The 20,262-nt window shown below is 47.8% G+C and overlaps 1 protein-coding gene across 3 annotated transcripts in view; it reads left to right on the top strand.

Annotated features, from left to right (window-relative positions):
* Nucleotides 1-20,262, top strand: part of SRGAP3 (SLIT-ROBO Rho GTPase activating protein 3) — a 137,750-nt gene that overhangs the window by 10,981 nt on the left and 106,507 nt on the right. The window lies entirely within an intron of this gene.

Below are 20,262 nucleotides of genomic sequence, written 5' to 3'. Positions count from 1 at the left end.
CGTTTCCTCCTAGGCCTTTGGGAGGAGCAGTGGTGTGTATCGCAGGGGATTGCAATCACTAATGCGTCTTGTTTTGCAGAATAGCTCTGCGAAATACTGCTCCGTCTTGTAGCATGGCAGGTGCTCAGGAAAGCTCAGTAAGGTCTGTTTAACTAACAAGAACTGATTTTTATGGTCAGACTCCTTAGGTAAGCAGCTTTTCTTTTTAAGTTAACTTTGCTGTGTTGCTTGTATTGTAAGATTAGATCTTTAAAAAGAAACCAGAGCACAAAACCATGTAAATGGTCAGAGCTGGAGGTCTGGCTTTAATGATGCCCATTAAGAGAAAGGGAGGGAGCCCTGTTTTCCACCGCCTTTCTCCATCGGTTGGACCAGCTTCGCCCTTTGATGCACGGTTTTATGGACCGTTGTCCAGCGCTTTGTGGATCAGAGGCTCGAAGGTTTGTCTGCTTCTCTCTCAAAGGCAGGAGCCAGGTGTTTGGGCAGAGCAGAAGTCCCTGCCGTGGACCTGAAGGGAGGATATCTTCCCCTGCACCAGCAGATTGTCGTGTGTGTTTTTTAAGATATTGTGGCACTGATTAGTTCTGAAGCGTTGCAGTGCTGTTTGAAGAGCTGGTCACAGTCCCGAGGCTATTCTGTGTCTGTTGGGAGCCTGAGATGCTCTCTGCTGCCTAGGCGGGGTGGTTTGTTCAGTGCAGATGTCCTGAGGATCGGATTCTTAGGTCGAGATTACTGGTTAGATATTTTTAGGTTGCTGGCCTTTATTTTATATACATAAAATACACACACACATTTATATATATGGGAATGTTCTTCACTCTGTCAAATGCATTGCTTAGTCAAGAAGTGGTCTATAACTAATGGGAATAAAAGTCTGCTTTTTCAGTAATAAACCTTGCAACATATTTAAAATACTGTTTTTTGCTAAGGCGAATAGGATTTCCCATTACCGTACGTTGAAAGTTGAGGTACTAAAATGCTACTAAACTAACTGCTTTTCGGAAAGGCCTCTGTGCGTGTAAGCCTCGCCTGCCAGCAGCGGAGATCTGCGGTGGGTTAGTGCCGCGCTCGGGGCGATGCACGGAGCCTCGGACCGGGACCTGCGCGAGGGTGCCCCGCACCAGCAAGGTGCTGGCTGTCCGACAGCGGTGATTTAATGGTTCCAAACGAGCTGGCTTTGGGAAGAAGTCTGCATTCAAATCTCCATTTTTTAATGAAAATTGAAGTGTGATGACGCTGTGATGTTGTCACTGAGATTACAGAAAACCCACGAAGGAGGGAGGGCTGCAGAGCAAACTCCTGGTGAGGCAGTCGAAACCCTTTGTGTTGGCAAAGGCTCTAGAGAGAATTAAAGATTTCCTCTGCGTGAAAAAAGTTTAACTGGTATTTGGAAAGACCCTAAATGATGTTTTATACAAGACAGCCTGCTAACTTTTGAAATTTTCAAGCTATAGACTTCCACCTGATCTGGAGAGGAGAAAGTCCAGCCTTCGTTTTGCAAAGCTGTCAGCGTAGTAGGGTTAAAACTGGAGGAGAGCTTGATGGCTGGAGGAGCACTGCTGGTCGGTGACGGCGGGGAGAGGAAACCCCGGGCCGACTGCTGATGGTTGGGGACCGCGGCTGAGGAACGCCGCGTGAGACGGGGCCGTTGCTTGGCGCGACGTGGGAGCGGAGCTGTCGACCTTCTTTGCAGACCGTTTTGCGTCCTCGTGGAAGGGGATACTCTAGAGCTGTGTGACACTGTGGGGAGACACCGTGTTACCTGGTCAGTCGGTGAGGGAAGAAACACTATCTGCAGAGTTTCTATGCCAAGAGTAGGGAACATATTTAGCTCTTTCTCTCAAGTTCTCCATGTCGTGTCTTGTTTGCCCTCGGAAGGCGGTCAGTTATTCCGGATTCATGCTGTTACCGCGGAGTTTGACCCGTGACCGTGGTGGAATCGCATCTCGGGGCGCTGCAGGCGGGACGCGGGGCTCTGCTCGGCGCTGGAGAAGGTGCCCCGCGTCGCCCGGGAGGGCACTGACCTCCGCTGCGAGCAGACGCGCAGGGAGTTGGTGCCGGCGTGTTGGGCCTTCTAAGCAAGCATCGTTTTGGGCAGCTGTCCATGCTGTCCATGCTGTTTTGGGGAGATGAGCAGGTTCGTCCGGAGGGAGAGCGTGCTCTAAATGACAGTGAAAGGGTGGTGAGTCCCGCTCGGCCAAAGGATTATGGAGTTTTGTTTGAAAATACAACTTGGCCGCTGATGAGCGCAGCATCGTTCTCTGAGGGTTTGAAGCAGTCCCCTTGAATCGGTGGGACGCTTCCTGTTGACTCTGGCTTGTGGGGCTTCGTGCCTTAAGACCATGTGCCAAAGTCCTTGCCTGCGCTAGGGACTGTACAACGTGTATTGCAAGATTAGAGAACAGTCGCAGCGAATTCTTCGTCTTGTTTCTCGTACTGCTGCGACTGACGGTTTTATTTGGTGGTGTTGCCCAATGACTGCTGCTTCTTGGAGACGGGCGTATTTTTTAAAAGGGCTGAGTGGTTTTGCAGGCAATGCTATGTACAGTTAAATATGCTGAGGTCAGCGTGATCAAGCACCATGCTTCAGGATTTAATATGATTGCCAGAGAGATCAGAAAATATTTCTGTCCCCATGTAGAGGATTACACAACTGGCCAGATACATGTAGTTTCCCCTCCGGCACCAAAGCAATCCTCTGGGAGAGGATGCTGGGTTAAATAACACTTGCATTTCTGTAAATATCCATGTAGCAGCTTCAAAATGTTTAAGAGTATTAATGATTTTACTTTCCCAGTGCTTCCAGAAGGCAGGCAGGGGTGTTACCACCAAACAGCTGATGGGGACACGCGGGGGTACGGAGACTCGGAGAAGAGGAAGGTGGTTAGACGCAGGAGCAGAAGTCAGGTCCTCGAGCGCTGCGTCTTGCACAGGAATCAGAAACTGCCTGTGCGCCCATGGCTTGCTCTGGTGAGACACATCTGCGGCACCGCCGCGGCCGTTGTGTAGCCTGTGCACCGCGTTATTCTCCTTCAACCATCCGCTTGGAGCCCGGCTGCTTGCGAGGCCCGGGCAAGCTCCGAGAGGCTGATCCGGGTGCTGAATCGCGCTGAAGTCCCTGGGCTCCTCTCGCCTCTCGCTCTGTTCAACCGTCGTTTCCTGTTTTCAAGCGAGACTGTAGGCTCTTCAGGGCAGAGACGAAACCCTCCTCTCTCTGCGGTGCAGGAATAAGTGGATCTTCCTCACCGTGGTGCAAATAATACATAATTTCTCGTTCTGGAGATTTACCGCAGCTCCAGGGAAGAGCAAGCTGTAACACAAGATTGGCTCCATCGTGGGTAGGAAAATGTGGGTTATTTAACAGTATCGTACCGAAATGCTGATATTTCAGGATGACTAGCCCTGCTCCGTGATGGAAACCAGTTCACTTCACACTTGAGGAGAGCTGAAGCGGGTTTCGTGGCTAGCGCTGAGTTTGTACGTTGCCCAGAGAGAGGGAGATGGGGAAGAGGGCTTGTAGTATAGGTTCTCTTGCAGCCAACGGCTTGTAAGTGCCCTGTGGAGATATATGTATGTTTAATGTCTTGCCCAGAGAAGCTGTAAGGCTGGTGATGTCCTGGTCTCACAGTGTCTCCATGTTCGGGAGCTCTTTGAAATGACTGTAATGGTCAGGTGCAGAGGTTTTGCAAGATTGAGCTTATATTTAGCTAGATTTTCCTTTAGCCACTCTTTATTTTGCTTTCCACTGAGCACAGCCAGTGTTTTGTAGGGACTTTCATACTGTCCTATTCTTCTTTTACCATTACAGTGGATGGGACTTACTGCTGTTGTGCTGAATGAAACTGGAATCAGGATCTCCACTCTAATTTTATTTTTTGGGGTAGTTTGGGAAAAACCTGAGGAGGTATGGCAAAAGCTGAACAAAAGTAAAACAGCAGCGATGAACCTATTTTAACTTACAGTATTACAGTACAGCATATATTCAGTGAATTAGAAAACAGGCTGTCAGCAGCAGGTTTTTACAAAGCATTTTTTGTTTCCTTTAGAGCTTCTTGTTTGATGGCGTTCCGAGTGATTCACATTTTAAAAATCTGTTTTTCCTGCACAGTGCTTCTATGTTCTTGACCTAGTCTTGCTAAAATCCCTAAAGAAACAATGAGCAAACACACTGTAAGTGAAAATGTCATATTATAAACCCCTGAAAGTGAAACCATAACAAAAAGAGTACTTATGTAGTCATTGCTCTTGCGGGATGGCAGTTGGAGATACGCTCTTGGAATAACAATAATCCGTTTCATGTAAGAGGTCAGTTCAAAACTAAGGGTGACCAAGAAGAAGGGGAAAAACAAATGCATACTGTTTGCCCTCCCTCCTAAGCGTGTGGCAGATTCTCGTACATCTCATGGGTTGTGCTGCTGATGCAGTTCCCTACGACCGCTGCAGAGAGGCGCGTACTCGTTGCTGCTTTGCAGATGCTTTCCGAATGCTTTGAGATGACATCCAGGCAGATGCGAGAGGAGCGTTTAATGGGTAGCTTACCTCTCCCAAGGTGGGGGGGGGGAAGGAGATAACTTTGCAGGTCACAAAATCAGGGAATAACTTCTTCAGCATTAAAACAACTTCTTCGTTGTCTTTTATATTCAAGAACGTTTCTTAGAGGTTACTTCACACAAATACATAGATAAGAGTGTTTGCCTGCAGTTTTTCGTTTCCAGACTCGCGCGTACTCCCAGTGGCCTCCAAAGACGCAGTCCAGGCTTGTGACAAACATCCTCTGTTACTTCAGAACGGGGATAATTATATCCAGCTAGCTGTGAATCTTACTGTTTCCAAACTGTGGTGTTTTCAAACACCTCATCCTTCTGGACATCGTGGGAATGTGCAGAGCAAGGGATCCGCTTGGGACGTATCTTCGATGGTGGAAAGCGTGGACAGGAACCCAAATCTACACTCATGATGTCTGTGCCGGGCTTGACAACCCGCTTGTGCCACAGCTCTGAGTCATACGGCTTCCTTGCACCACCGTTTCTTCGCCTGAGCAGTGGGGTTGATGATCCTATCTGTCTTGAGGAAAGGGTAACACAGGAGGCTTCGTGAAGAGTGGTGGCATTTTGAGGATTTAAGATGTAACATCTTAAAGATGAGGCACACCAGTAGAACTGGTTCTTCAGTACGAACGTGGTGGAACTGGGCTGCTTTTCGCAGCCCCAGGATACTCTCATCGTGGAGGTAATCTGGCTGCTCTGACCGCTGGCTTTCACAAAACTGCAGTGAAGAGCTCCAGGAGAGCAGCTATATTTTATGGGAGCATTCACACAGGAACATCCTTCTCTTCAGATGTCCCACATGTCTGGGTTTTATAAAGAAGCAGGTGGGAACTCAACTTATCACGTTTGTTCCCAGGGCATTTAGTCTCATCAGCGTGCCAAAAACTTGCTTGGAGGCTGAACCCCGTTGTCACTGGTGAGGATGTTTGCTGCAATGTCCTCATATATGTTGTAGCTCACAGTGACAATTAAAGTCTTTTGTGAACACCAAGCTAAATGCTCAGCCAGCAGAAATTCATGCTGACAATGTGTCTTCAGAAGAAATGAAAGTCTTCAGTGAGCTTTCCCTAGCTCTTCCTTAGCTCTTTTTAGGGGCTTTATCATCCTGCACGTGTCCAGAACTTGCTAGAAAGAACTTACCATCCCCAGTGACATCTTTGTGTGGATGCTCTCTTAAATTTCCCAGTAGCTTATTTATTGCTCGTGAGCTTGCCATCCACATGACGTGGTGCTTGCAAACCTGGAAGGACAGCTCTTCTTTGCAGGGTCGGAATCGCTGAAGTGTTTTCTATGACTCCAGTTGCAGCTTTAATGGGCATCAGGCATCTAGCAAGTGGGAGAGGTGGTGCTTGCTTCTGGGATCACTCTGATACTGCTCCTTGGTGATCTTTTTTTAAATTTTTTTCCTTCAACTAGATGGTATCTTAGGTCTGTCTCAAAATGACACTATTTGTGTATCCCTGGTAAGACTTTCATTACTCTCTTCTGCTTTGGCCTTCTTGTGAAACCCGTGCAGAATTGCACATTGTGGAAGCTCTGTTCTCTCTTAATTGTTGTTTGTCATCATGGGAATTGCTTGTTCTAAAACCAATTATAACCTGACAGAACTGATCTGTCTTATTTACAAATACATCCATCTGGTTGCGGACTGCCTGATATCATTGCCAGAATAATATCAGGCCTGTTTTACTACTGCTGAGTTACTGAAGAGTTCCTGAGCTGGCACCATGCAGGGTTGCGCAGCGGCTTGCAATGTGTGTTTTTGCGTGTGTGTGTTCTGTATAGGAAAGAGCTGATTTTTAAAGTAACAAGTTCTGTGTAAAACCAAAAGAGAGAAAACATCATTTAGAGTTTCGGATCTCTGTGTCAGCCAGCACAGAGCCTCGCGGCACTTCCAGAGCATGCGATACGCTAGAGCGCGTTAACCTGGCTGCTGAAGAGATGCTCCTCTGGGCATTGGTATCTGGTATTTCAGACCTCCCCACAAGCGACGAAGCTTTCCTGGCCCTTCCCGGGCTGCAGATGGCCGCTGGAGCGTAGCGGTAGCCTTTGGTTTTGGAAGCAGCGTGTGCATGTATGTGTGTGAGAGGCAGGAATTTGGGAAGCCTGAATTATCTGGAAAGGACTGGGGTTAAATATACTTTTAGTACAGATTCGGTGCCTTTTGGCTGTTGTTGCAGCAGCTCCTGGAGCTAGGATTGCTGGCCACGAGAGGAAGATTCAGCTCGATTCCTCATTTTCAAGGGACAATGTTAGATAACTGAGATAGGACTCAATTCCTACATGGAAGCCACAGTCTCCTGGTAAGTTTAATGCAGAAAATAGGCAAGAGTAGGAGGCAAATGTGTGAGGAGCAAAGCTCCTATTTCTGTGCGCGTTCCTGGGAATCAATTTTGTGAAGGCTCAAAAAAGGAGGAAAAATGGATGACTGGTGTCAGAGCACTGGAATTTAAAAACCATCACAATCGGTAGCCAGAACTATTTCAGACTAAAATAGTCTCAAAAGTTTTTCCGTGAACGTTCAGTTGCACTTATAAAAGGTCGGAGATGTTATGAATCAGTACTGATTTCACCCTCAGGCCAGCAATTCAGAGCTGAATACGGTGGATAGAAGCATTCACTAAAAGCATCTATTTCTTGCCGGCTCTGTGTATTATCCACAAAGAGCAGAAAACTGAGACGTATGTATGTAAACAGATCCCTCAGGAGGGAAGGAGAGAAGGTTGGTTCCCAGATGAAGTAATTAAAATCAGCATGACTAGGTTTGATATATAACTGGAGATGAGTGAATTAGTGTGAATAATGTATGTGACAAATTTGGGCCTATTTTTGTTTGTGATTTTTGTAGGAATGAATTTTAACTTTTTTGCTTAGAATCACTTTTCACTGCCTGGCTGGATAACTGCAGCTTTATAAATAGGTACGAACTGGAAATACAGGATGCTGAAATCTGCATATAAAATCCTGCGTCTACGTGAGTCTTTATATCTAAGTTTGCTATTTCCCCATCACCATAGTAACCGAGCATCTTATGTAGTGGTGCATTAATCTTGCAATGCGAGTCTGAGGCAGGACACTTCCATTTCACTTGTGGGGAGCTGGGATGATGGACCAGGCTGTCAGCAGCGTTTGCTACGTGCAGTTTCCTTGACTTCGGCTGCGGAAATCAGGTGTGCACAAAAGGAGGGCTTGGCAGCACTGCGGCGAGCTCAGCCTGCATCACCCTGGTCAAGGGCTGGTGCCTGGGCGTTCCCAGCACAGCCTCCCTGGACGCCGGCTGCCCCTCAGCCCGGTTCCAGCAACAGTGATGCTTTTCTGTGAATCTTGTGTTTTACCTCAGGCCTTTAGTATCACATGGACATGGACTTCTTGCTGTTGGGCTTTTCTGAGGTGTTAGGTGCTGTGATGCCGAAGCTAGTGTTTCCGTTGTAACCAGTGTTCCCGTGGTTCTCTCGAGCAGCGCCTGTTTCCTGCCGCTTGCGGGATTGTTAACACGTTTTTAATGATTTTCAGAGGAAGTTTCTCATTAGAAACAACCCTTTGATTCCCCCCGCCCCGTTTATCAGACTGTAGCTTGTTGTTGAAAGATGCAGATGTAGTGCTCCATGGAAAATACATGTATTTTTTTTGACCACATGATTAATGTAAATATACATGGTTTACAATTCAGAGTGATTTTGCTACTTGTCTGCTATCAGGAGTATGTTTTCTGGTCTCCCCATCTCTCCTTTGGTCCTTTATGAATATGAAACAAGTAATGGCTTATTGCTGAGTGCAGTGGACTGCCGAAGGCACATGGTGAAACGCAGCGAGGAAAGAAAGCGTGGTGGCAAAACGAGAGGAGAACTGGAACCGTCTCCGGTAACACCAGCACTCAGTATGCGTCAGGGCTGGGCTGCTGTGGCCATAGCAGCTGCAGGCTGATGCTGTATTTTCTGCTACTTCTCTATTACAAGGATCATCGAGTCCGAAGCGGGTATTTACCGCCGGGTGAATACTGCTGTAGGGTGTTCACCCCGCGAGCGTCCCGTTGCTCAGCGTGCCTTAGCTTTGGCTGACTCGCTGCAGCCCTGCAAACGAGGGTATTTGTGCTTCTCATCTGGAAGTGGGGCAGAAACGTAGACGTAGTCAAAATAAGACCAAGATTATACGTTGTTTTTAGCATCAGAGATTAATTTTGTTCACTAGTTTTAAATCTGAATAGAAAATCATACTTCCATGATGATGATGTCTTAAAGAAAAGATAATTATATCTTTGTATAATACAGCTGTTTTTCATTCAGGAGTTAATGAAATACCCTAGCTGGAGGCAACACAATGGACATAAATTATGTGAGAAGGGATCTTCTGATATTTTGGGGGGAGAGAGGGGGAGAATAAATAAACCACTGACACTTACAGTGAAATTGTTGGGATAAAAACCATGTATTTAAAAAGAAATGCTCCCTTGCTTATAACTGTTAATAAAATCTGTGGTTAAATTTAGTTTTACGTTTGCATATCCCTTTGGACAACAAAAAAAGACTGAATGATTTCCCCACCTTGGTTTCTGGTTGAAATCACAAGGTTTGGTTCAAAGGCTGCTGAAGTTGCAGGGAGATTTTTCATCGAATTCAGGGGTTTGGAATTAACTTCTGGTAAGATATAGTCATGTAGCGTTTAGATTTCCATTATTTTGGGGAAATAGGAATATCTAACCATCCTTTCACTGAAACAGTGGCTATTTTTATTCATAATTTACTTTTGAAAAAACTTTCAAGAAAAGCATAAACCTGAGTTTTGATCCTAAAATTACTTTACCAGCGTTCTCGGAAGAACCGGGCTGTTTGGGAAGGTCTCAGATGTTTCCTTTCATGCGTTTTGCCTCCCCCGGTTTATCTGTCCCTAGCCTGCTGCCTTCCCTGCTTCAGCATATTTTGCTTAATTAGCTCCCCAAAGGCCATTATGCGTGATTTCTCCCCAAAAGGGAAGGAGTGCAAGGCCATCAAAATGATAAAGACCTGGAGAGCGCTCTGCTGCTTGTTTTGCATTAGCATACGAATGAGAGGCCTCCTCCCCCCTTCTTTTCCCTGAGAAACAGAATTCAGCTCTTGGGAGAAGTTTCATGTTTATTCTCCTGCAATATCCGTAGCTTTACCTCTTTGGCACCGATAACTGTTATTTCAGAATACTTCGGGTCGGCTGGGCGTTGGCGGTTCCCGGGTCCCCCGGTGCCGCGGGTGGGGAGCGCCTCGGCCCCCGAAGGCTTCCCAGCGCTTTCTTTCCCCCTGCCAGCGTCTGTCTTTTTTCTGATCCCCCCTCCAGACTGGCATTTTATCAGTTGGCTTAATAAACTGCGTGTTATTTACCCAACAAACCCTCTCCCCTCTGTATCCTTCAAACTTCCTGACAGCTTCGACGTCCCTGGCAGATGTTCCCCTAATCTGTTTATAAAAACCTGCGGTGATGGGAGATCCCGCGCCGTCCCTGGCTAGTCTGTTAACTGGTTCTGATTAGGCTGTTTTTCTCAGTATTTAAGCTAAATTTTATCTTGTGAAAATAAAGCTGATTTCTTTCTGCTTCCCTCAGGGCTCGTGAAAACCATTTGATCACCATCCCGGGTGCAACATCGCTTTATGCAGTGGAAGACTTAACGCGTCTTCCCTCGGTTCTGTCTTTTCCAGGCTGAACAAAACTCTCCTTTTAGACTATATTTTCTGTTTTTCTTGCCTTTTTTGGTTCTCTCGCTTGGATCGTCTCTGGTTTGTGTAAAGCCTTATTGGATGTGATGTTCCAAGCTAGGCGTTGCCAGTGCCAACCAGAGGAGAGCAGTCGTCCTCCCGTCCTACGCGTTATCCTCCTGTTTCCCCTTCCCCTTGCGGAGTGGGAGATGCCCTTTGCGGAGCAGCTGCTCTGCTCGCGGCTCCGCGGCCGGGTCCTTCTGCAGCCCCGCGCTCTGCTCCGGTGCTGCCTGGCCACTTGCTCCGAGTCAAACTTCTGAGCTTGATTTTTGCATTTTTTGGATGTTTAGTGTCTTTTATTTGGCCTCCTTCAATTTCTGTTACTGATTTTTTTAATTTTTTTTTTTTTTCTTCTAAGAGGGGTTGGAGGGGGGAAGCCAGAGGTCTGTGAGGATCCTAAGCTCCTTTCGGGTCCCCTTAGTTCGTGGCAGCCGTGGGTGGGAGGTGCGCTCGGTACCGTCGTTCAGAAACGCGGCGCGTAGCCGGCCCTGGGACGGGCTCTGGGTCCCCCCACTTCAAACGCTCCCTGCGCTGGGTAGCAAACAGCCCTGCTCTGTTTGCAGGACCGGGCGGCTTTGGGATTCTCTCTCTGTTGCTTGTGCTCATCCCATACCTCTGCACAATTCAAGCTTCTGGTTTTTATTTTTATTCTGTTGTAAAGCTGCAGCCAATAGTTCAATGAAGCTGGTGCACTGAAGACGGTCACCACTGCAGTATTGTACTAGACTGCTGATTTGGCTGGCTAGTGAGATAGACGTTCAGGTTGGCTTTATCGACGCTGAACCCTGCCAAACTTAGATGAGTTGGTATCTCTCCCTTGTTTCGGAACTACTCACCCGTTTTTATTTCCCTGCCTATTATATCGTGTGTTGGACCGGCTGGCTTCTCTTCAGTGGTCCCGTTTCTCGTGTGGGCTGTTGTGGAATGAGCACTGGAGTTGCACTTCTGCACGCTTTGCTTTTAGCAGGCAGGTACGGGGTGGACCTCAGCCAGACTTGCTTTAATTCTCTTGTAAATCAGGTTGGCGTCTGTCGTGTGCTAACCAGAGTAGAAACGCTGTGCTGTTTTTCTTGTTTTTGTTTTTTGTTTAATCAGGTTTCAGTGTGAGTGATGCTTTCACACGTGTCTTCTGGCCTACTTCACTTCACCATTTTAGGTGAGACAGGCCAAAATTATCTTAATAAGTGGTTGTGAGTTGTTTTAATGCAGCTTGGAGAAGGACTCATGCATTAAAAATATCATCAGCCAAGAATATCTTTTACCATTATAAGACCAGAAGAATTAAATCTCTGAGTGAGTATGGCTTAAGCTACAAAATTGCATAAATAAATGTGCATGACTATAGGTGTATCTTCCTGTGTAGCAAAAAGATTGATTTGTGCCCATCACTAGTAAGCAGTTGTTCTTTCCTTATGGAAATAACTACAGATTTCACATGCAAAACATACCGAAATACTAAAATCGATTTCTTGCTTGTGGATGTAAATCACTATTGAAGTTATCAGTTTAAATCAGTTCTTTCTGATCCAGACCACTACTCTCACATTTGCGGTTTTCTAGCTGGAAGCTCGTTTTCAGGAGATGGCTTGGAAATGGGAGCTTCAGGGGAGTGCGAGGTCTGGACAGCTCCTGAACTGCGGATCTTGGTTTGCAGGTGTTGTGGGTGAAGCGTGCAGGGAAAGGGGACTGTTTATACACCTGGGTAGGAGAGACACAGCAAAACAGGGAGCACCATCTAGGAGTGTTTCAGCCTCTAATAAATTTAGTAATTATTATCTGATAAAAATTTCTAGACAAACTTTATTTCTCCACTCTGCCTCTGGCCAGTTTACCTTATTGAGCCTTCATGTATAATTCCCTTTGTTAGGAAGATATGAATACAAAGTACAAATATGAAGGTGTTTTTTTTACAAAAGAAAGGCAGGAGAGCAATAGTCTTAGATTCATTGTATGTTAAACATTTAGAAAGTGTGCTTATAGAATAATGGGCTGGGCTCCAACTGAACCAAAAACGTTTCATGTAATTCACTAATGTCTTTCCTATTATGATGCCAGGATGTTTGTCATGACTTTGAGGAAGTAGCAAATGCAATTTGGAGAGAGTTTTATCTACTTATTTATTTATTTTACTTTTAAAGCAGGCCCCCCAGATTTATGCATTGAATGAATCCTGCTTGTGGAGCTTCCTGCTATTGCTAAGAAGGCACTTAAATGTTTCTTCTTGTGCTTGTGTTTCATTTAATCCAATTAGCGTGCTGCAGGTTCCTCCAAATAGTGCTACGTGAAGCTATTCGGTTTAATAAAACTTAATGGAAATTACAGATGTTAAACGCTCGGCTCGCGCTGCAGTGTGATGGTGGGAGTGGGGGTGCGTGGACCGTAGCCTGTGGTCCCACGTTTGGTGGCAGCACCTAAACTAATTAAAGTATTTCCTCCTTCTGGCCGCTTGCCCCGTGTTTGCTGGCACTGAGGTCCGGGTGGCCACAAGCAGAGCAGGACCAGGGAAGCTCCTCCGTGACTTTCTTCTCCTCGCCCGGCTGGCGCAGGAGGTGGTTGGTGCCTCCGCGCAGCTCGGGATGTGCAGTTCGGAGGTGACCCCTACGAAAAGCGGGCTGGTGCCAGAAATCCCAGCGTCTCAGCAGCAGTGGGAAGCTCGTTTCGCTGCGGTGCAGTTCGTGCTTGGAAATGGTAATCCCGTGTTCGGATGGAAGGGCTGAAAGACGCGGTCCCCTTCCCAGCCGGCTCCCACCGTCGGGGCCCCCAGCGAGGGCCCGGGGTGACTCCCCTCCCCGGGACGCGCTGCCTCCGGGGCGGCCGCGCGCTGACCGGCCGGTGGGCGGATGGGGCCCTGCCAGCGTGACTGCATAGGAAAAAACGTTCACGGCTTTGCTTCACAGAACTTGTCCCTGCTCTTCGTCTGGAGAGCACGCTACAGGGAGCTTCCTCGTCTCTCCTCGCTACGCTGGGGTCTGATGACGCCGACTGCATACATACGTACAGCTATGAGTGACTGAATATGAGGTGCTTGGGCCAGTGTTAGTCACGTATAGATATGTGAGTAGGTCCTTCCTCCTTCTTAGTAATACCTTCTTCCTCTTCCTGTTAGTATTTTCTTCCTCTTCTTAGTAGTATCCTCTTCCTCTTAGTAATATCATGTATTTTTAATAACACACATTTTCATGGGACTCTACGAAGTATAAGACGACCATTCTCGGACCCTCCTAAGATCATGCTTTACACAAAAGCGGGGCCTGACTCTGCCTCCGTCTCTCTTTGCCATATGGTGCAGCTCCCTACTCTGCAGCGAGGACACCTCCATCCTCTGCGCTTCTCCGTCAGCGTTCAGTAGATGCCATTTTACCGGGGAGGGTGTCATGAACAAGACCTATTAGTGATGGTAAAACTTAGCATTTTGTCCTATTTGCATTTATTAGCATGCACTAATTATTCATAGAGATAATTACCCTTTACCAATTCACATTAATTTAGAATACTTTGAAAAGCAATCAAGAGGAGCAGGGAACGATAATTCATCAAAGTGAATAACGATATGTCACAAGAGAAATATGATGCATTTTTATGTAACAAACCATGTCAAGTAACAGCCAGCCTTTTCCTCCAAACTGTAATTACGTGAACTCAGTTTGATGGCTGGTGCTAAAGGCCATCAGTCAAAAGCGTTCCCCATCTTCAAGTCCAATCATACGTAACGTTCGGTTATGTATCCCTTACAGTAAGGAAAAAAGTCGTCTTACGAGGTGACAATATGCACAAAAAGAAGTGATAACAATCATTCTGCCGTTCACCGTATGACCGCAACGTACATCTCTACGGTGCTGTTAAACGTTACTGTCTTCAGATCACTACTAGTCTTCCCTGGGTTTGAACTAGGCACATGAAGGTGAAAAACCCAATGTCACAAGAAACGTGTGGCCTACAAATAAATGTTTACTAGATTTTTGGTCTGGCTTACAGCGGGTAGATGCTGATCTGAAAGCTGGATGGAATGAGATGAAAGATGAGAGAGTCTCAGGAGACAAAAAAGTGAATAGTCCTTAGCAAAGCACAGGAAATAGCACGATTCTGTTTAAGTCAAAGGACAGAGTGAGCAACAGAGTGTAGATTTAGGGTTTCAGTGGTCATATGCGTATTGGAAGAGAATAAAAATGCCCTTACGATGGGATAGTGCTCAATATGCTTCAGCAGTTAAAAACTTGGTTTCTCAATTCAGTGAGATAAATCTCCTGTTTTTCCAGTGGGCTTGAAACCATCTCTCTGAAGGGTCTGGCAGCGTTTGGTCAGCGGGAGCTGCTGCACAAGAGCAGCCTAATACCTATGTAACACCAATCAATGTCGACTACTCATGGACAGCACAAATTATCTTTTATTCCGAGTGCCTGACAGAAGGAATCGTTCTTGCACAGACAGCAGTGTGTGCTGATGTATCATATGCAATCCCTGGATTTTTTGCTGGCATTGACAAAACTTTAATAACTGAAAAGAAATTCCGTTTAGGAGGATTTGTAAGTTTATTGGTTTTACTCTTCACATGCAGGGAAGTCTTTGAGCATCAGTTTGATTAGTCTCGGCTAACATGGTGTGTCGGTAGGCAGGGCTGGGACGTTGCTCAGGTTGGTTTAGCGTGTTGTGCTGCAAATGCGGTAGCACATTCCCCATTCATTATTGCTGCTAAATAGGTAAATCGCCCCAAGTTTATTTGTTCAGTGCTTCATCTTTGTGCTGTCAAATGCAAGTAAGGAAGCTCTCTGAAACGGTATGCTGTGTCGGAGATATGCTACTCATTCTACCACAGTGGCTTATGTTAAAAGAAAATCAGTAGTTATTGTGTGACTGTAGTCTTCTGTTTAATCCTAGCACTGAGCAAAGGATATAGCCATAAGATTATGAACTTGCATGAGGAACAGTCAGAGCGTCTTGTTGCCTTTGTATAAAATCTTATGTTTAAAACGATCTATATTCAGCATAAGGATATGAGAAAATACAGATCTCTACCAAGAGTGTTTCAAATTTTAATTTGATTTTTAAATGATTTGGTGAGCATTTGTGGGCAGTAGCAAAGCATCAACGGAAACTAAAAGATTCTGAATATTTTTCTTTATTTTGGAATCCAAAATCATGAAATCTGTTGCTGTGTCTGAGCTGCCTGGGGCCGGAGGGATTCCCTGGACCGTGCCGTGCTGCGTTTTGCCTTTTCAAGAGTCGGTGCAGCTCGGTGGAGTGGTTTCAGTCTATAAGTGCTGCGTGCTCAGACTGTGCCGTGCACCACCAGTCAGGAACTAGGATGCTCTTTAAAAGAAATCTAGCATCGGACAAAAAGGGCTTGTCATCGCTGCTCTGTGGCTTCGGGTTTTGACCACGCTTCTCCTGCAGCAGCTGAGAGGAGTCGGGGCTTTTCGGCTTGCCTCTGGCTCGGGCTGCAGGGACGGGGAGCGGGGCGCTCGCCGGAGGGATCCCGGGGTCCGGGGCATGGCGTGGCCCCGTTCCGGCCGTCTCCAACTGCAGAGCGGCGGCACGACCCGCTGCCCTTGTCAGGAGCGGTGTCACTGGTCTTTTGAACCTTTGCAGTAAAGGGATCACAATACTGCCTTGGATTTCTTCGGGAGGCGTTGGGGAAGGGGCGTGACGTGACCACCACCGCTCCGCAGAGCCGTGTGTGCGGGCGGCGTGGGATACGCGGCAGGCAGGACTTCCCGGGGTGCCTGGGCGCTGGAACGGCGATGCGTTTAGAAGCTGGTAAAGCAAGGGCCCTGCTGAGCTCTGCCTGTATCGCAGCTGCTGGTTCATAAACACGCGATGTTCCTGGGGGCCGCCGGAGTCGTCACTGGAGCGTCGCTGCTGTCGCAGGCGGTGGTGGGTTCCTCTGCCTTGCGTTTATGTGGCTTGTATCTCGGTGTGTTATATTTCAAGCGAATGAAACACCGTGATGGCATGAAGATCCAAAATTCCCGTCTGTGTCTGAGTTTCAGACACCTTGGAGGTGTGTTGGTTTATTACTGCTGCGGTTCACAAAAGCCTTGTTGTGGTGTTGAGCAAATAGAAGGGGGTTTTTACGCGCACATTTGGATCAAAGACCTGGACAAAGCATTTGTTTCCGGAGTCGATGATTTCCATCTCTGATTAATAGACCCAAGATACTTGGTAATTTGGAAATCCTTGGTCTTCAGGCTGCCTCACCCAAGGCGAGTTTCCCGTTCCGTAGGATTTGCCCATCAGTAGGTGAGGTGCCTGTCCGCAACCGCGGGAGAGAGGGGGAGTCCTGCTCCGTTGTCTTTCGGCGCGCCGGGGAAAGCAGTTGCAAGCGTCGGCGGGAGATGGGTTCAGAGCAAGTGATCGGTAAGAGCAGCCCCCAGAGAGCGGCTGGACGCTGGATCAGCCAGCACGGCTTGTTGGCGGCAGCGTCCGACGCACGGAGCCAGGGGGTCACGGTAAGAGCTCGTGGTAGTGACCAGCGATTTCGGGTGCCGTCGCCGCTGTTAGGTGCGCGTGTTGCATCCCGAGATGTCGGTGCCCTTTGGCATGAAGCGTGATGGAGGCTGACAGCCCACGGCGGAGCAGCCCTCTCTGGCTGAGGCTGATCGCGGGCAGAACCGAGGAGGTCATTTCTGCCTTAGGAGGAGGTCGTTTCTGCCTCGCCCTCTCCGGTGTGGTCAGGAGGAGGATCCCTGCCTTGCCCAGGCTGTGGTATAACCCGTATTCCTCTCGCTCCTGCCTGCTGGGTTATAGTGTACTCACTAATCGGGAGAAACCTCAGATCAACAGAAACGGGTGCAAAGCAGTTGGGCCTAAAGGGGTAGGTGGCTGCTGATACGGAGAACATCTCCCAGGCTCTCCCGAACTTGGCCCCTCGGTCCTGACGCGGAGTCCCCGGTGCCCACCTTCATGGCAGCGCTTCAGTCGCTTACAGCTTGGGGTAATTAAAAGCTTTTATTCCCCTGGGCCGATTTGAAATGGAGATTTTTGTCTTCAGTATCTGAGAGCCCATTAGGGACATTTAGGGATCAGAATATGCAGGGCTGAACTCTAAAAGCAGTGCTGATTAGAGGTGGGGTTGTTAAGCGTTACCATGCTGGGGGCTGTTGTAGGACCAGCAGAATAAGGTGCCGCGTGCTTTAGCTGACCGTCCTCCCTCTCCTGCTGAAACTTTAAGATGTCTGCTTTTTTCCTGGTCTTAGTCTGGGAGGTACCCGTCAGATCAGAAGTGTGTGCCTGCTCCTTCCACACGGGATCTTGTGTGTCTTGCTTCCCAGGAATACTGGGAATACTTGGGATCCGTCGGCAGTGAGTGGTACGGGAGGTGCTCTGCCTGTCAGACTGCGCCCAGGTCTGGAGCAGAGGGCTGAGGTCGGTGAATACATCACGAAACTCCGCTGAACGGTTATGCAAACCGCAAGAAGACGGAGGCGGCGGAGGGAGGAGAACGCGCTCCCCGCGCCGGGAGCTCGTGGTTTGCAGAGACGGAACAGATGGGTTGGGGTAGGGAGGAAGCGTCCCCAGTTTGTGCGCTAGAAATAAATCCCTGCGGATCGGGATTCTGACCTGAATTCGAACACACTCGGTGCCGGGTAGCAGGCTGCTCCGGAGAGCTGCCTCCGCGCGCGCGCGTGTGTGTGTGTGTGTGTGTGTGTGTGTGTGCACGCAGGGGAAGGGGAGCAGGGTGCCGGGCGCGCACGAGGAGGCAGGACGGGAAGCGGAAGGGCCGCATCCAGCCCTCCGCGCCGCGTCTCATCCGCCCGGGTGCCTGGTCTAGAGTCCGTCAGAGGAGGTATCTGTGCAATGCCCACTGCATTGTATCTTGAGCTAATGAGATTTAGGCTTTAATTTAGGTCTAGCTGGAGAGATGGTGTTAAATTTCAGAATCAAGTGAATTTGGGTGACTTGATGCAAGGGACAGAGCAAGGATAGTGCATGGAGCCGAGTAAGGGAACGATGGCCTTGCGCAGAGCCAGGAGGATACCCGTTTATTAAGGAAATTAATCGAAGTGGAGGTTGATTAGTATCTCGAGGGCAGAGGTCAAAGGTGCCGCCAAGCGAGGTTGCCGTGAGAACTGGGACGAAGCCTTTCGTCACTGTGTGCCCTGGAATAAACGGTGATAAAGCGATGCGCTGCGGGAGCCCGGCCCCGAGGAGAGACGTGCGACGGGACGCGGTGTGCTGGTGAGCTGCTGCTCTTTGGTGAAGAGGAGCGTTCACAAAGCGGCTCTCCTGGAGAATTCACGTTTAGTTACTCTGCGGTTTTAATCCTGCTGAAATACTGGCTGACGCCTTCCGAGCAAAGACCAGCTAAAGCAGAAAAGATAACCTGCATCTGGAACACTGCCAAAGTATAACGCATTGCACGTGTGTCGTATGGGCTCAAGGAATTAAATTTGCAATAGCTGTGCCCGTAAGCTCCTTGGACAAAGGAAATACCAAGGGGAAAAACAGTTGTTTTCTTGCAAAGCTTGACTTGCTGTAATTATGACGGTCACTTTGTTGCATATTTGGACAACCATGAGTTACTCGTTTAACAACTTTGTACTTCAAAACAATTTTTACTGTAGGGGAAAATACTGTGCCAGATTCCTGTCTAGCTATCAGTGGGGGTTTCCTACATGTAGGAACAATGAATAAACACTTCCCAAAGTCGTTTTTCACTCAGACTGACAAATCTGGAGAAGAAGCTTTTTCCTGTCATGCATATCAGCTAGAGAGAGCGATTAATCTTCATAGGGACCACGAATGTGCTGCGCTGTTAAATGAAGCGAGAGCCTCCGGTTAGATCCGCTGCTGGGAGCGGACGGGGAGGTGTTTTGTTTTTCCTTTTAGGAGGTTGCCCCAGAGTTGGTCCAGTATCAAAACCTGTTCTGAAAGGTGCCACTGGAGGCTGCCTGAGGACGCTGGCCTTGGAGATGGGACCCCCGGGAAGTGCGAGATGCCTGTGCCGACAGCGAGCATTCCTTGTCGTTATTGAGGGCTTCTAGAACAACTTTGGTAAAAGTCCTTCAGGTGGAATCCAGAATCATGCAATAGCAATGCATAAAAAAGATAATGCCCGTAATGCAGTGCCTCTACCTAAAGCCCCTGTTTTAAAGGAAGCATTAATACACCGTATGTTGTAAACTCTGAGTTCCTGGGAGTTTCTCAGTGGGTGCTAGTCTGTTCAGCAAAGATCTCTAAGATCCAGAGGTTGTGTTCCAAAAAAAGGTGGGAAGTTGTCCGGACTTGATTGCTGAAGAAACATCGTTTCTGAACAGGCCCTTTTGTGTTATCACAAATACACGGGGGGTATATATATCAATATTTGGTGTTTGTCAATCAGGTGGTTGGCCTACCTGTGGAAAATCCCTTCTCATCTCTCTTTATAACGTATTTCCAGTTATGATTCCTTCCTTGATTCTCTTTCCGATTAGCTTAAGTTAGCACTGGCAATGTTAGCGTAGCTTGAATAGGCATCCAAGAGACCACGTAAGATCCGAGAGGAGAAGGCTGAAAAGAAGCTGCCTGTTAGTTTAAAGCAGACAACAGTAACTTAGTGGGTTTTGCATCTCTGCTTAAAGCTGCCTCCTGCCTCGGCTGGGGCATGCTCCAGGCTGGCTGCCCCAGGTGATCCTGGGTCCCTTGCCAAGCTGCTGTTCCCAGCAGGTTTAGCCAGGTTTGGTTTCTTTGAACTTTGGGAGGGGAGGAGGGGGAAGGAAGAAAGTGCACCACAGGGAGTATCTAGATCCCCAAAAATGAAAGTTTTGTCTCTTCTGTATCGGTTTTGGAAGGGTGAAGTGTTAGAACTGCGTGTTTGAATGGTAAATGTGGTATTTTCAAAAGCAAATACAGTTAAACAATTCCTACAAAGGCAAGGGAGGATAGTGAATCAGCAGAGCGGGAGGATATAAATATTGTAGCTGATGCTGCAGACGCAGCTGGGATAAGGTGTAAGAGCATAAGGGAGCTGGGAGATTTTAGGATGTACTGGCAGATCTGCAGGATATTTTGAGAAGTTG

The sequence above is a fragment of the Dromaius novaehollandiae genome, chromosome 12 (genome assembly GCF_036370855.1).
Source record: "Dromaius novaehollandiae isolate bDroNov1 chromosome 12, bDroNov1.hap1, whole genome shotgun sequence".
In the NCBI taxonomy this organism is placed as follows: Eukaryota; Metazoa; Chordata; class Aves; order Casuariiformes; family Dromaiidae; genus Dromaius; species Dromaius novaehollandiae.
This window is presented reverse-complemented; position numbering and strand designations above follow the sequence as displayed.